General features: G+C 39.4%; 2 long non-coding RNA genes across 2 annotated transcripts; both read right to left on the bottom strand.

Annotated features, from left to right (window-relative positions):
* Positions 1-721: 721 nt before the first annotated feature.
* Positions 722-7580, bottom strand: LOC142658793 (uncharacterized). Its single transcript, XR_012850180.1, has 4 exons — positions 7498-7580; positions 6621-6689; positions 5544-5660; positions 722-794 (listed from the first exon to the last, which is right to left on the bottom strand). It is a non-coding gene; the product is annotated as an uncharacterized LOC142658793 (long non-coding RNA).
* A 1871-nt stretch (positions 7581-9451) lies between these two features.
* On the bottom strand, positions 9452-11218 carry LOC142658970 (uncharacterized). The gene is made up of 3 exons (XR_012850229.1): positions 11145-11218; positions 10936-11016; positions 9452-9521 (listed from the first exon to the last, which is right to left on the bottom strand). It is a non-coding gene; the product is annotated as an uncharacterized LOC142658970 (long non-coding RNA).
* Positions 11219-18122: the final 6904 nt, after the last annotated feature.

The raw sequence follows: 18122 nt of genomic DNA, 5'->3' as shown, positions 1-18122 counted from the left end.
AACTTACATTTTGGGAACACCCAAAACCCCTTAATGACCGGGCCTGAAAAGGTCTTAATGACCAGCTACATTTTTCATTTTTTACCGCTCTGCATTTCAGCAGTCATAACTTTTTTATTTTTTCATTGACGTGGCCGTATGAGGCCCTGTTTTATGCTGGAGAAATTGTATTATTTGTTTTCATAGTTTGGAGGTAGAAAAAATATATATTTTTATGGCGTGAATATAAGAAAATTTTGAGGCAAATTTTGATCTGCCTGCACGCCGTTTGCCGCGTTTTTTGCCCGTGGCCATTGAGCGCCGTGGGCAAAAACACAGTGAAAGCCTATGCCTCTCATTGAAATCAATGGGAGCCATTTTCGGCCGTTTTTTGGCGCGTTTTCCAACGCGGTTTCCATGTCAAAAATAGTGTAAAAAAAACTCAGTTTGAACAGGGCCTAAGACTACTGGTGTTGATTGGTGTTTACTCTGCTTTACATGACCATTCTCCCTCCCTGATGACTAGGCCGACGGGTATCGCATTGATAGCTGCACAGAATCTTCTGAATAATAACATCTACTACAATAGGTGAGCAGGGTGCAACCATCCCGCCACGGGCCCCCTCCCTTTCTTAGTGTATTTATTATAATTTGCTTTCTGAATTGACTCCCATGATTCATTGTTGTTCTCTTATTGTTCAATGGAAATGTACAATAAAAAAAGTTATACATCCATAACGCACCTTTCCTTTCTTGTAGTAATGGTATTTGTAGGGAGTTCTTTTTCTGCTGCAGGTTTGGACACATTTTTTTCACTGTGGTTGTTAAAAATAAACAAATGAATGATTAGATTTATTCTAAATTTGTGAATAGATAAGAGTAAAGACATGTGAAATACATTTTTGTATAGTCCGGAAAGGACTCAGGCTCTGTTCACACTGGTGTCATAACTTTTTTTCATATCGGAGCCATGAATTTTATGGTGGATCCATTTTCAAATGGATCCCAATAAATCTTGATGGACGGGGTACAATATTGCCTGTTTTATATAAAACAGACGTTCACAAGAGTAAGGGCCCTTTTACACCAGGCAATTATCGGGCAAACGAGTATTTACAGAACGCTCATTCCCGGAAATTGTCCTGTGTAAACAGGGAAACGATTAGCCGATGAACGAGCAAACGCTCGTTCATCGGATGATTGTATCGTTTTAAATGCCCAAAATATTATCGTTGTCGGTCGCACATCTCCCTGTGTAAACCGGGAGTAGTGCTTCTGACATAATAGAAATGTATGGGGACGGGCGATCAGAGTAACAGCACTCGTCCCCATATCATTTCTGGATGTAAATTTTACGCAGCGTGTGGATGACATTTGTTGGTTCTCACCCACTTTGCTGCTACTGTATTCTGCTGCGTATTTTCTGTCCGCAATTTCAGACGGAAAATACGCAGCAATTCCGTTACGTGTGGAGAAGCCCTTATTCTTCTGATACCTCTGCTTAAAATATTTATGCCGGCCTTGTTCACCTGTTATAGAAATGTCCAAAAATGCACAGATACTGGATGAAGATTTTGCTATAAACTGGGTACAGTAAAAAATAGTGTAGTACCGTGTTAGCCAGAGACAATATGAAATGTTAAATACTTTTGTGTCAAAAAAGACAAAAGTATAATAGGTATGATACCTTTATTGGCTAACCATAAAAGTTCTATATGTGGCTTTCAGAGCACAGAGGCCCCTTCTTCAGGCAGTTTACAAATGAATGACTTAGAAAAAAGCACAACATTTAGATGTTACACAAAGACAATTAGTACATGAGGTGATACATCATTAAGATAAGCCGGGGCAATAAAACTGAGGTTATAGGGGTGATGACTTAGGAGTTAAGGCATCTGGAGTCAGTCTGATGGGGGACGTGACGTGTGTCCATGTAGTGGCTCATAAATCCTGGTGTTAGATTGAGGCCTTGTGTCAATGACTGGAATTTTATCATCATCTTGAATTCCCAAATTTTTCTTTCTCTGTTGTTTTTAAAATGACCCTTCAGAATGAGTACCTTTAAATCTGCCAAACTGTGGTCTGGTCCAGAGAAGTGTTTTCCCACGGGTGTATCCACCTCCTGTTTTATTGTATGTCTGTGAAGATTCATCCTGGTTTGTAGTTTTTGTATTGTTTCTCCAATGTAGATTCCTTTATTGATGCACCTTGTACACAGGATCATGTACACTACATTGGAGGATGTACAGGAGAACGTGCCAGTGATTTTATAGTCCTGCTGCGTGTTTGGTATCTGGATGGTGTTTGATGACCAGATGTTGGTACAGGTCTTGCATTTTCTACTGTTGCAAGGAAAAATGCCAGTCTCTGTTGGTGACCAGGAGTGGTCAGAAGTCCCCTCTCACCACCAACAGAGACTGGCACTTTTCCTTGCAACAGTAGAAAATGCAAGACCTGTACCAACATCTGGTCATCAAACACCATCCAGATACCAAACACGCAGCAGGACTATAAAATCACTGGCTCGTTCTCCTGTACATCCTCCAATGTAGTGTACATGATCCTGTGTACAAGGTGCATCAATAAAGGAATCTACATTGGAGAAACAATACAAAAACTACAAACCAGGATGAATCTTCACAGACATACAATAAAACAGGAGGTGGATACACCCGTGGGAAAACACTTCTCTGGACCAGACCACAGTTTGGCAGATTTAAAGGTACTCATTCTGAAGGGTCATTTTAAAAACAACAGAGAAAGAAAAATTTGGGAATTCAAGATGATGATAAAATTCCAGTCATTGACACAAGGCCTCAATCTAACACCAGGATTTATGAGCCACTACATGGACACACGTCACGTCCCCCATCAGACTGACTCCAGATGCCTTAACTCCTAAGTCATCACCCCTATAACCTCAGTTTTATTGCCCCGGCTTATCTTAATGATGTATCACCTCATGTACTAATTGTCTTTGTGTAACATCTAAATGTTGTGCTTTTTTCTAAGTCATTCATTTGTAAACTGCCTGAAGAAGGGGCCTCTGTGCTCTGAAAGCCACATATAGAACTTTTATGGTTAGCCAATAAAGGTATCATACCTATTATACTTTTGTCTTTTTTGACACAAAAGCTATAAACTGGAAAGTTCTTCCACCGGGAGATTCCTGACGATCCAGTGCTGTGCATTTTTGGAAATTCGGATCCGCTTAGTAACCCTTTTCCGTTAAGACACCTTAAATTGTTCTTGCCATTATTATTTTTAGCTTGATTGATAATATTTGCGTCATTGGTGTTTGGATCAACCATCGTTCTTGAATAAGACCATGATGTATGAAGATCATATTTTAGGTTCAATTCAAGAACTGAAAGGTTCTATTATAAATGGAATCCGTGGTTATTATAAATGGAATTCGTGGTTATTATAAATGGAATCCGTGGTTCTCACACATAATTTTTGGGTGAAATAAGGGTATAAATTTACTCCTTTTTCTTTTTATTTTTTCTTCTCCTCATGTATCTGATAGGTTTGTTGGAATGGTTTAAAGTACATTTGTAAGATTGGTATTGGTGCTGCTGTGTCAGCGTATTTATAAAAAAAATAACCAGTAATCAATGTGAACAGAGCCTTACATCCATCAATGTTTGGCTACAATGCAATTTTTTTTCCATACATAAACATTGAGTTCAATTTATTATTTCTGTCTTAAACTCAGAACACATACGAGTATTACGCGCGTCTGAATGAGCCCTTACTTTAGACCAATATTTTATGCCCCATCTTAACTACGCACCTTTTTGTTACACCATTCTTTTTCTAGACACTTTACAAAACTAGTGAGGGACAAAAAGTGTCTAAGACACATAAAAAATCTGACGCAAGACATGTACGCTAGTGTTTTTGCACAAATCAGAGTCAGAATTCTGGCACTTAAAGTTTAGTAAATGTAATCCAATGTCTCCTGAATGGAAAAATAAGAAGTACGCGTGCTAAATGTTTTGTCCAATAGAATTTCTTTGGTCAGGATTGGTTCTTCTGAATCTATGAACATTACAAATATCACTAACAATTACAATTGTCAGTTTAATTGGGCGAACAATTGTTGTCTATGGCCAGTTTTAGTCATTGTTTGATGGCACTGTGATCAGTTAATAAAAATAACAGTTCCATTTAGCATTAAAGGGGTTGTCAAGCCACAGACAACTGAAGACCTATCCACAGGATAGGTCATTAGTATATGATCGACACCTGGACCCCGCACCGATCAGCTGCTCCGGCTGCCTCCGGGCACCGGATGTCTATGCCGGAAGCAGATGGCTCCAGTTACGGAATAGCGGCCGAGCTGCAGTAGTTGGAACCATCTGCTTCAGGCTTCGAATACTGCATACCCTGAATAACATCCGGTGCCCGGAGGCAACCGGAGCAGCTGATCGGTGCAGGGTTCGGGTGTCGAACTCCCACCGATCATGTACTGATGACCTATCCTGTCGATAGGCCATCAGCTGTCCGTGCCTTGACAACCCCTTTAATATGTAATCACTGTAGAACTAAATGAGTTCTGCACTTCCATGTTTGGCCAACAGGGGCCACTGCAGTTAACTCTCACATTCCAAAAACTTTTACTTATGAAATTTGCCCTCTCTAGTGTGTGTCTTTACACAGCAGCGTGAACTATGATGGTGCTATAAAAACAAGATTATGCAATGTATGTGAGATGTTACACACCTAGAAATCAATGCTTTTCCCCAAGGCTTTTTCCGTAATAAAGGCCGAGGTGAAATTGCACTCTCTGCATCTCTTATATCTACAACACTGATAAATCCCTTGTTATTTGGTATCAGCATTCAGGGGTACTGACAATATAAGGCTTTGTTCACAGCTGCGTCGGGACTCAGTTCATGGGTTCTGTCGGATCTTTCCGTCAGGGAAACCCATGAACAGAATCCAAACAGAAACAAATGGAAACCATAGGTTTCCGTTTGCATCACCATTAATTTCAATGGTGACGGATCCGGTGCAAATGGTTTCCGTTTGTCCCCGTTGTGTAAGGGTTCTGTTGTTTTGACGGAATCAATATCGCAGTCGACTACGGTATTGATTCCGTCAAAACGACGGAACCCTTACACAACGGAGACAAACAGAAACCATTTGTACCGGATCGGTCACCATTGAAATCAATGGTGATGCAAACGAAAACCTATGGTTTCCATTTGTTTCAGGTTGGATTCCGTTTATGGGTTCTCCTGATGGAAAGGTCCAATAGAACCCATGAACGGAGTCCCGACGCAGATGTGAACGAAGCCTTAAAGATCCTGTAAGAAAACTGAATAAAAAGCAGAATTTTGCTTTCTGGCAGCCTTTGATTAAATTTTCCTTCATGTTTAGGTAAATTCCGGACAAGTTGTAGTGCCAGATTATTAGGTTCTGGACTAGTGGAATTAAGGTACAGGTTAACTAGCTTCAGTAGAGATGTAATTATTATTCACCATTAAAAAGTATATTAAAATAAGTACATAAACAGTAATGAAGTAGACAATCTACATGTTAGTACAGTAATAGACCTTTCGTTTCTGACTACTGTGATCTTTGCCGGCTCAGGTTTCGTTGTTGAGTTTGTGGTCTCCACAATGTTGCTGGTAGAATAAGAGGTTAATTTGGGACTGCTGCTTCTGTCGCTTCTGTAGAAAGAATACAGTTTTATGTTGATGGCAATCAACAATGTGGCAATCCCGTGATAACATTACACTTGTAACAGCACAATTCTAAATACAATCTATCAAACTGCAGATTAGAAAGACTTGGTTTAGCAAGAAAATGCAAACAATTAATTCAATGTTGTCTACATTGTTGTACATTGATTAAAAAGGTAATAATATGTAAGAGTGGAGTTGCCCTTGAAGTGTATTTTAACATGAGTCCGGTATAAGGATTGTATGGAGAGCATTAACTGAGAGATCTAGAAGCCTCCACACTTAATACTTTCTGAATCTGTCATTGACGTGTGATAGTCACAGTGGAGCATATCCATTTATTGGTCTGACACTAAATATAAGGTATCAGTCCTCCACTGGACCACTAGGGTCAAGCAAGCCACTGGACCATGAAGAATTATTATGGTCACTAGACGCCCAGGAATTACATGACCACTGGGTCCTCATGGTTCAGGCTGGTGAGGTTCCCATTGGCCACCAGGTAATATTTGCTGCTACTTTATGGTCGTATGTTGCTGCTGGTATTAGGTGGGTGATACTACTCATCTGTTTGATAACTAAATGTCTGGTTATGCTGCCAACCTCAACCATGGACACGTTTGAGTGGGGAATTCTAAGACCATGTAAATGGTAGTTAGCACCCATGAGTTAGGCTCTGTTAACATCTGAGTTTGGTCCTGTTCTGACGTTCCGTCAGGGCTTTCCGTCAGAACGGGACCCTGAACAGACACAAACTGACAGACTGAAAAAAGAGGTTTCCTTTACCATCCCCATTGATTTCAATGGTGACGGATGCGGTGCCCATGGTTTCCGTTTGTCTCTGTTGTGCACCGGACCCGTCGTTTTGGCGGAAGCAATAGCGTAGTCAATAGCGTAGCCTTATTTAAAAATAACATAAAATAAGCTTAAAAAAAACACAAAACTTACACTAATCCGGAGGGGGTTGTTTGTGAAGTTGTTTGTTTTGATTGTGTATCGTTCCAGTTGTTTTCAAACCTAAAAGTAATAGTCAAAAGTCAAACAACGCAGTACAACGGTACAAAAGTAGAAAAACTGCAGCAGATAACCTGAGTAAGTATATTTAATGGCTATGTACACCTTTGAATGGAATTTTTATTTTTATTTTTTGTGTGAAACCAATGTGTTTTGTGTTTTTAAACACTTTTGTAATTAATTGGCTTTGATAACATTTTGTTTTTACTTTTTATGATACAGCTTCTATGTATCCTGTATACATAGAAGCTGTATCGTACCCACCTGAGCCGTCAGTTCAGCTGAACTTACTGAATCGGCTGAGAGATAATTAGCTCATATCCATTATAATCGCATACACTATGTCTTAATCTATCTCATCAGGACAACTTTTATAAATTGAGAAGGCTGCTGCAGGGTGAATGTTGTATTACAGGATGGCCATTCAAAAAAAATGGCTGACCATGTAATACATGGATGAGCCATGTCTGCCAGAGCAGGAACCTGACCCTACTGTTTACCTGTCACACCCTATTAGATATTGATAATGCAAAACAAGCCTGGAAAATTCGAAAGCAAATAGATAAAAATAAAATAAGATAAACTCTGATGTGACGCACGCGTATTGAATGTATGGATTCTATTCATACAAAGTACTCTTTTCTTCAATATAGAAAAATATTTTTTAAAAAGAGTACGGTGCACCGCCGAGCATGACTTCCCATTCATTCTTGTGATCGATCGAGATCCCAGAGAGATCACAAACTGAAAGCATATCCGAGCAATATGCCATTAGTCATAAAGATCATTGTAGTAGAATTATAAAATATACCTTTTGTTATCATCATATAGATAAGAAGACAAGGTTTTAGGAAGTGTTTGACTCTTCTTATTTGGACTACATTCTTCTTGTATTTCCACCCTTAAAAATGTTACAGAAACATAAATGAATTTAGGTTATTTTAAAATTAAGGAGGGGGGATGGTCTTTTCATTACTAAAAAATCCTAATCCATCAAGTTCACCTTTTATACTTATAAACCTCAGTTGATCCAGAGGAAGACCAAAAAAAAACCAACCAAAATAGATAAATTTACCATAGGGGAAAAAAAATAATTATTCCTGACCACCTACTGCCAATCTGACAGATCCCTTGAGATTCCGTAATCAACATAGCGGTAACCATGTATATTATGTTTCTCAAAAACGATGTCTAATAGACATGCATTGTGGGCCAGTTTAAAGGGGTTATGTCATAAGCCCCTTTCTATATGCCCCTGGATGTTATACTCCCCCACCACTATTAGCCACAGAAAACCGCCATTCACAAAGAGTGTCTCTGGTGGACCTGGCCCTCCCCAGCTTTCTCCAGCAATAACATCTGATCACTGGGTGATTCTGAAGCGGAACGTGTGGCGATCAATCTATAAAGGGATTGTTGTGATCTCATGTCTATGGCCAGTGTAGGAGTTCTTATAAGTAAAAACTGGGATGTATTTAACCCCAAGAATTAGGGAATTTAGATTGTGAGCCCTAATGGGGACAGTAAGTAAGGACCTCTGTACAGCGCTGCGGAATATGTTGGCACTATATAAGTAACAGAAATATAATAATAAATAATAATAATATAATATAAAAATTAGATTACAGAGTATGTTTTTTTTAATTAATTGTGATATAATAATAAAAACAAAACATTATACAATAAAATCATCTGACCTTTTTGCCACAAAAGGTGATGGTGTTTCCTGTGTACCAATTCTGAAATATAATATGACAGTGATAAGTGGGATTAGTCTGAAGTGTCAAAGTATCTTTTACTGTTACTAGAATCTTCAGGGGCAGGAATGTACCTTATAATTCAGAGGCCCCATAGCAAAGTCAGGATTTCCCTACCTCCATGTAAACTAAAATGCACTCATGCAAACTACCGCATAACTACTAGAAGAGCAATCAAGGAAAGAAATAGTAATTTCATTATAAACCCCAAAGGAAAACCCGAAGTGTTTACTTTTATCTTTAAAAACCCATTTAATAACTGAACATATACTGTAAGCGTTCCAACCATTAATGTGTCCCTAAAAACTCTTTGTACCTTATAAGCTACAAGGGGTTGGCGCTCCTTTTCTCTCATACAGGATTCTGAATCCGCTGTTCCCTCTTGATGGTCACATAGAGAACGCGACTGTATTCAAATTTACACGGCTTCCACTGAATTAAATGGGAACCAGATATATCGTCTATAATCTGGTGCTTTACTCTATGGCCATCAGGGTATTTGGAGCTCCGTATGAGGGACATGGAGATGAAACCACTAGAAACTTATAGTTTATTAATTATTCGGGGTACTTTTCAGAAAACAATATGAAATTCTACAGATGTTTTAAATAAATGTAATAATAATAATAATAATAATAATAATAATAATAATAATAATAATGTAATACCTGTGACGTGTTCCCTTTGTCTAATATTACATCTTATTTAAAAATCAGAAACTATTCAGTGTGACATTTATGGAATTATAAGGGAAATTTGCAAAGGGGGTAAATACATTTTGATTGTCCAAGTGGATGAGATAATGACAACACAACACAACACAAAAATGGATAAACGTACATAACTCTGCCTTCTATGTAGCCCCAGATACTTAGATTAGTTCTGAGAGTATATTAGGAAGTATGAGCACTGTGTTTCTAGACTCAGGTGCAGCATTCAACTATTGGAACTCTCTGAGAGTGCCCCTTTATCAATGCTTCAAACAAGAACTCACCCGCTGTTTCTTTTAGCGGCAGATATGACATAGGAGCGGTCTCTTGGTGATGTATTTCTTAAAACACTGCTGGCTTGTTCAGTCCTTGTAACAGCAAACAAAAAATAAACATATTATAACATACAATAACTATAAAATTAATACTGCAAGGAAACATTATTTTTATAGGTTCTGTTCCCCTTCAGGTTCTTGTTAATTTAGTGCAGTATACAAGGTTAGTAGACACCTATAGACACAGCTGGGGTGGACCCACAACTAAAGCAACCATGGAGGCTACTACAAGGCCCATCACAAACTTACACCTGTCTGGAGAGAAACTCAAAGGCATGGAGTGTCATACATAAAAGTTAGTCAAATGCCGACTTCTGAGTGGTGCTATGAGAAGTGGCATTACTGGGGTTCCATCAGGACAACCCCTTTACATACGTCCTTCTAGGCAATATGGTCCTGGATGTATATATATATATATATATATATATATATATATATATATATATGTATATATATATGTTGTGTGTATGTTGAACTACACAGCTGCCAAATTTTGATATGATGGTTACTTGCAATGAAGTCCCAGGGTTACTTGTTATGGTCCTATTGTCCATCAATAAATTGCCATTAAAAATTGCATTTCTAGGTCAGTGATAAAAGCTTACAAGGCTCACACAATTCATATAATCTAGAAACTAAGTTATGTAGCAGGAGTCTCCAAGCTGTAGGCTCTGAAGCTGTTGCAAAACTACAACTCCCAACACACGGGAAGTTGTGCCATGGAGCCCGTGGGAAATTTCTATCACAGGGCCATCAGAGGGCAGTGTGAACCCACCTTGTCACCAAGCGATTTGACTTGGTGCTAATCTGGGGAGCGGAGTCTAAGGGAACCCCGGGTCTTCACCCTTTAGCAAATGTACATGGATCTGAAGTTCGTTGCACGGGAACCCCTGGCCGCTACCCCCAGAATAGTCTCCCTTGGAGACGGCCAATGTAACAGGTGTAGAGATTATAGCGTGGTCAGGTATGGTAAAAAGGTCAAGGCTGAGGTTCATGACGGGTAAAGTAGCAAGTGGTCATGACAGGCCGCAGAGGTTCATCACAGATGGTCAAAGGTACAGGCTGAGGTCAAAACATGAGAATTCAAAAATTTAAATAGCTAGGACACTAGGACCACTTGAGGAACCAAATTGCTCTAGCAATGAGTCCAGAGGGCCAGGATTTTTATATTAGGGCCAGTTAAGAGAATAGAATTTTGGTGCCCTGTCCCTTTAAGAAAACAAGGGTTAGCATAGATGCGCACTAGGACCCAGCGTGGAGCATCGGCGGAGAGAGCGGCTGCCAGGTGCCGAGGAGGAGGGCAGCATGAACCAGGACGCTGGTGACAGGTAAGGAAACGGGGAACGGGGGCTGCTTCAAGCTGTAGGGGCTGCTTGAAGTTCAAGGATTGGAGACTACAGTTATAAAATATAGAATTGACACCAAGACTTATAGAAGCAATATTTACCTTGTGGTCAGTTCCTGTTGTGTATCAGGTGTCTCATCATCTGAGAGATCTACTGATCTGTTCCTCACATTATACGGTGCCCTGCGCAAAATAACATGATCAGTAAAAAAAATAATCTAAAATATCAGTTACCAAGGCCAGATATATTAATTAAAACCAAACTACGGAAATTACAATATATACTATTTATTAATATGACATTTTCTTACAATTTCTTGTACTCCTCTGTGGACATCTTCTGGCCTGTAGCTGTGGGCACTCTTGGGAGGCTGTTTGATGTTCGAGGCTGGACAGTGCTATAACTGAGATGTATACATATCTGGGTTACACAATTTAGTTTTCCTTTTTATACAACACATCTCTCCTATAAAAAATCAAAACGTCCTGTAGCTGAATTCCTAGGAAGTAGCTGAAGACATTTTTAGCAGCTATGAATTCATTTAGTCACATAGTCAGCCAGGCTTCATAACAATACACAGTCTCTGCTCTCTCGCTCCAACCCTTTCCTCTCTCTATGGTGATTTATGTTAGGCTTTACACATCCCTGTGCAAGCGATATATTTTCTACCAGAAATTGGGCTGGATCGTTTTTTTTAGGGAAAGGTTTTCCTCTATGTCCCCAACAGAATCTGCAGGTTGTAAGGGCAAGTTGGGAGTTGTAGTCTTGCAACAACTGGAGAGTTTGTTGGGAGACCACTGAGCTAAAACCTAATGTATTAATATAGTGACCAGAGAAATATCTCCACATGAAGTTTTATAATAATAACTGGCCAGAGTTGTAGCTATAGGGTATAGAGGTAGCAGTCGCACCCAGATCTTGATGCCAGTGGAGGACTGAAGGCCCCTCTACCACATAAGAAAAAAATTGTGTTATAAATGCCACATGGTACTTTGGGGGCCCTGTTACAGATTTAAGGTTCAGGACTCAGGAGCTTCAAATTACGCCTCTGTTAACTGGAGATAAAGTTACTAAATACTAGATTGGTTCCAAAAGGTCTGAAGCTAAAACATCTCATTGATGAGTTTTTAGGCCAGGATTACAATATGAGGTAGCTGGCAGAGATGTTACAGCAGCAGCTAGATGTTATATTGTATATACAATGTGCCACAAAGCGACGTGTTTTTGTCAAGCTATATTTTAACCTAAACGGTAACTAAACGTTCAACAAACTTCTGACATGTCATAGTGACACATCAGAAGTTTTGATTGGTGGGGTCCGAGCACTGAGACCCCCACCCATCGCTAAAAAGAAGCGTCAGAAGTGCTCTTGTGAGCGCTGAGCCGCTTAGTTTCTGTTCAGCTTTTTCCGTAAATCAATGTAAAATAGTACGGGCTCAATAGAAAGTCTATGAGCCCATACTCCGCTACATCGGCTTTCCGGAAAAAGCCACCGAACAGAAATGAAGTGGCTCAGCGCTCACAAGAGCACTTCTGCCGCTTCGTTGTAGCGATTGGTCTCAGTGCTCGGACCCCACCAATCAAAACTTCTGACATGTCACTATGACATGTCAGAAGTTTGTTGAATGTTTAGTTACCCCTTAATAATCTCCTATAGAAGTTGTACAAGGATCAAGGACAATGGTTGTGTTCCACTTCTACTGCCCAGAGTGAACTCAGCCTAAAGGAGCCATATACAATTATGTTAATAAAATAATCATTACCTCTTCTGAAATCCATTAAAAGAAGTTGGGCTTTTTACTTGTGAGATTGCATTAAATGGCTGACCCCTGCAATAAACAAGATGCATGCTTTATTTATTCTGTAAGTACATAGCTATGAGCAATCCAAGTAAGACACAAATGTAGCAGAGCTGAATACAAGCGGTCCACAAACAGTTCTTGTACTGAGGGCTTCGGTGTCAGTTTAAATTTTCATGTAGAGAAAACCTCCCAAATATCTCTCCTGGCAGCCCCCGTAGTCTCACCCACCTCTCAAAAAATGTTCCAATGACCTACAGTCATCTTTCCCTGCCAAATCCAAGGGGGCGAAAGTCTCAGCAATATACAATACCAGCACTTCTGTAATAAAGTTATTACACACCGGCCTCCATATGAGTGTGAAGATCCAACTTGTTCACCTCACAACTCCTTTTGTAGGGAGCTTGTTATTTCCTCCATTCTACTTGTGTTTTGTAGTATTATATGGTTATTATGCAGAACATACCTTATAATATAAGAAGAGGTCGTCCTGCACCAAAACATAAAAATGTAATTACTATAAAAGTGATACAAAACAGAAACACTTATATAGCCTGCTACTACACTTTTCCTCTTGTTCTATATTGATTTAAAACCTTATAACATACAATGCTTTTTTAAATTATAGTAAAACTTGCATAAGTTAATCACAAATCGTCAAATTTAGATTACTTGGGGGTCATGTATCAAATACAATTGGTATATAATTTATTGAACCTAATATTAAACAGTATGCAGTAAGCCCCTACACTCCCTTGAGTGTAATCTGCAGAATTTTATCATTTACAGATGTGTCCACCCTTACTTTTGCTTGAATCTAGAGAAGGACTCTAATTTCTCATGATTCATATTCAATACAATATCACGACATGCTAGCAAAACTCTTATCAGGCTGCAAATCACATCACAACCACTGGGTGACCACAAGTAGATTCGTATAGCATAGGCATCTTGTGACAGAGTATCGCAAAATCATGTTTTTTTTAAAGCTGGTCATCTCGTGCCACACATCTGAGGATATGCTGAGCTAAAAATGACATGGTGTCAAAAATTGGACATCCAATTTAAAGTGTATGTTCACCTTTTATATATAGATATGGTTTATATAAGTTAATAAAATTTGTAAATACATTGCTTTATTAGTACTAAAACTGTACTGATAATACAGTCTGTATTATAGTCCAAAGACAGGGGCCTACCAACAGCAGATACAGAGGTAGCAGTCGCACATGGGCCCGGGTGCCTGAGGAGATCCAAAGGCCCCGCTGCTGCATAAGAAGACACCAGTATTCTAAATGACACATGGGAGTTGGGGGGCACTGTTGCAGATTTTGCATTTGGACCCAGGAGCTTTAAGCTATGCCTCTGTCCACAATTGTGTCCACATTCACAATTATGCTGGTTGTCAATCGAAACACACAAAAAGCTTGTTGACAGGCACATCCCTAACTGCTTAGCTGAGCTCCTTTTATTCAGCAGGGCAGTTTTTCCAACATCTGACTACTATACAATGAAGCCTGTAAAGACTGCAGGTCACCAGGACAAGTTCTGTACAGACATTGAGCCAGCAAAGAATAGTGGGAGATTTCAGCTCCGAAGCCTGCAATTTGTTAATGCAGCTGTAGACAATAATAAAGGCTGTAATTTAAGAGAAGTACAAAAAAGAATGCAATGTATTTACAAAGTTACTCAACGTTTCATGTATATTCATTCTGTACACTGTAAAATGGTTTAAAGGTGGACATACACTTTATGTCACTTTTTACATGTTATTTGGATTTCAGCACACCAGATCAAATGAAACAGGTTTCTGTCAGAGAATCTGTCAAACATTCCAGTAGCTATGTACATAAAGGGTGGGGAGGAAAATGTCTCATTCTACCCGAGCCCAGTTAAATGACACCACTACAATAAAATGTAGTTGGTAGAGAAATGTTGGAATGTTATGTCACATTATCACACATATCCCCCAATGGTGCACACTTATTATTTGTTGCTGTTTATCATTATTTGTAACTCAGGGGGTACTGGCCCCCATTGGGTCTCTTCAGTGAGACTCAGTACCACCACTGAGCTGCATCTAAGGCATCTCATTCAGCAAACCAGTACCCTGTTCTGTACTGATCAAATAACCCCAAAATAGTGCTGACCACACAGGGGCCTAGGCACTAATTTAACTCCTGCTGCATGTTTGTTGTCTGTCAGGGATATTGTCTGGTAATGTGTCCTACTATCTAAGGGCCCTTTGACACCTGCCAATTATCGGGCAAACGAGCATTCTCAGAACGATGTAAACACGGCAACGATCAGCCAATGAACGTGCTCGATCATCGGCTGATTGCATTGTTTTAAATGCCGAAAACACATCTCCGTGTAAACAGGAAGAAGTGCTCTCCTAAATGATAGAAATGTAATGTATGGGGACAACGCTTGTCCCCATACTAGCTCCTTGCGAAAGGAGCAAACGAGCGACGATCAACGATCTGTCACGTTGATCAGCGCTCATTGTACCAGCCAAAATGGGCCAGTGTAAAAAGACCTTCAGAATAAGGAATTTGTTTGTTGATCGGCGCTTGCTTACATGGCCCACATCGGGCCATATAGGTGTACCCTAAGGGTATGTTCACACGGCCTATTTTCGGCTGTTTTACGGGCCATAGACGGCTGAAAAATGGCCAAAAAATCGGAAGCAGAACGCCTCCAAACATCTGCCCATTGATTTCAATGGAAAAATCGGCGTTCTGTTCCGATTTTCCCTTGAAAACAGCTCTGTATTTTCAGACGTTTTTGAGTTTGCGTGTGAACATACCCTAAGGCAACAACTGTGAGTTGTAACAGCCTGCATGAGAATAATGTGGTATCATATTCTAGAGAAATTGAGTTAACAGCAGTATAAAGCAGTATAAAGCACGTTCCGGGCCATATCATTAAAAACAGAGGTTGTGGCGTGAACCTCATCACAGTATTGCACTGTATCGTTGTGCTAAGTCTTTTTTTTGGTGCTTGTATTTGACCATTTGTTGTATTTGGCTTTATCCAGAGCACCTGTAGCAAGGACACTGCTTACAGGATATTATCTTCAAATTGGTAGCACATATCCTGAAGTCATCATTCAGATTTGGCTGAAAGGGGTTGTCTGGTTTAGAAACCCCATTTTAAAATACTTCAAATTGTGTAACGCCTATATTCTCCTCAAGTGCCGCTGCCAATTTCCACCACAGATTATAACTGTTTTCAGAGGGTCCCTACAGTGAAACAGGCTGTGATCAGTTTATTTTCGTGTACTGTTCTAAAAAAAAGTGGACAACGCCTTGAAAGACTACATGAGGATCACATATCAAACTTGTCGTATTAGTCAGTCGTATTATGTCCTGAGGCCATTTCTGTAACTTACCTGCCGCCGGTGGTTGATGGTGGTGGTGATGGCTGAGATGTTGTAGATGTTGGTTTGTTAGTTTCATTTAAACTATAAGAAAATTGCCTATTAAAAAAAATAAATAAATAAATAAAAAAATGCAATCATGGCATACTGTAGATCAAAGTCATCCAAGCCCTTCAAGAAGATCAGCCAACAATCTAGCATGCAGAGGGACAGTCCCGGGTTGGCAGAGTTGAGGATCGAAGGATTGGGCTTGTTGGGTTTAAACATGCTTGATCCTTTGCTCCCATGGGAGATAAGCCACTACCGGAGGAGCCTGGCAGGGGCTTATTCTCCTTTCCCCACTGAAACCAACACTTGTTCGAGCCTCCTAAAGTCAGGAGAGATAACTACCTCATGTGCGTGGCCATCTTTGCACAATTTAAAAATTTTTAGATGCTGAATATGTATAAAGCGATAGCCAGGCTTATTGGGAAAGTGACTATCCCTAATTTGAACTATCCCTCTCCTACCTGGTAACCTATTCATGATGTCTATAGTGACTTAACTGTCTCAATAGAGCTAACCCAAAAGCCGGCCATACATCCGCGAAAGATGTCGGCCAAATACTTCTTTGTCTGACAGCTATTTTTCTGACTCCATCATAAACATTTATGCTCGGCCGACCGTTCATGTTTATTTAAATGGGGAGTGAGAAATAAGACAGTGGCAGAAACTCCTGCAGTGGCTTATCTCCCGCTGGAACAAAGGACTTGTTTTTGGGGGACAGTAAGCTCCCATACACATGAGATAGTCAGCCAACCCAGTCGATATCAGCAGGTTTGGTCGAAGTTAAATTTATGTGTATGGCCAGCCTATGCTGAAGAGAGTAGACCTTATGCTTTCTACACAACTACTGACATAGCTGCCTCTCAGCAAAGAGATCTACTCCAAATTGTATCTTCTGACATATCTCAATGGCAGGTAAGGAGTTTACTGCATACTTTTTTAATATTGAATTCAATGGATGAGAAGTATTCAGTAAGCTCCTAAGCCCGTCCTAGGGGCTGCCACAGGTACCAATCATTTTATCATTTAACTATGAAGAATATTTAAAACTGCATAAAACAAACTCACATACCTATAAATATAAAGAAATTATTCAATACAACATAGAGTTTAAAGGTGTACATTCACTTGGAGGTGGGATTTCCCTTTACGGGGGTTTAAAGAGTATCTGTCACTTATACTATTATATTATTAGTACTAGCGGTAGCCCAATTCTTTTAAATCCATACTAATTCTTGGTGACTTCTAATCTCATTCATTATGTATACGTTTTTAAATATATATAAAAGATATATACAGTATAACAGAAAGGTGATAAGTTAAACCATTAACATTGTTTCTTAGCCTGTGTATCGCTTACTTGTTGCTTGCATGAACAGGCGGTGAGGAAGAAGATGTAATAATCTCTTTAGCTGTAAATGTTCCAGAATTCCTAAAATAGATTATATAATAGTAAAATAATATGAAAATAATAAGAAAAAATTACAAAGAAACAGCCAATTATGCAAGTTATCTAAAAATATAACATACACCCTTGAATTGTGGTTGACAGATTTATAAACTCATAGGCCCACATTTATTTAAAAGTGGTGACATTTTAGCCAATATCTAAGTTAAGTGGGTTATGTGGGTACCAAAAATTATTAGCAGTGTAGCCACTGCAGTATGTGAGTACACTCGCTAATATACATTCCGGTCCCCCCATCGCGCTGATTCTGAGATTTTCATAGATTTTTATAGCGCTGCCGGGGTCCGGAAGTCTAGTTGCACAAACTTCTTTGATGATGATACGACTCTTTGTCATGTGATCGGCCCCGCTAATTAGCATAAAGCTAAAAATCGCGCATAAAGTGGTAAAAATAGATTGTTTTTCTAAATAAAAAGCACTGCTGTCACCTACATTATAGCGCCAATCTCCTTATGTAGGAGATAGGCCACTTATAATGTGGTGACAGAGCCTCTTTAATGTTGTATACCAGATCCTAGCACTAGAAAAGAACCATCAAATGGTTTGAACTTCAAGATTCCATTTCAAAGGCTTCAGATGTTAATTTTATTGTTT

Source organism: Rhinoderma darwinii, chromosome 8, assembly GCF_050947455.1.
Source record: "Rhinoderma darwinii isolate aRhiDar2 chromosome 8, aRhiDar2.hap1, whole genome shotgun sequence".
NCBI classification, from domain to species: domain Eukaryota; kingdom Metazoa; phylum Chordata; class Amphibia; order Anura; family Rhinodermatidae; genus Rhinoderma; species Rhinoderma darwinii.
This window is presented reverse-complemented; position numbering and strand designations above follow the sequence as displayed.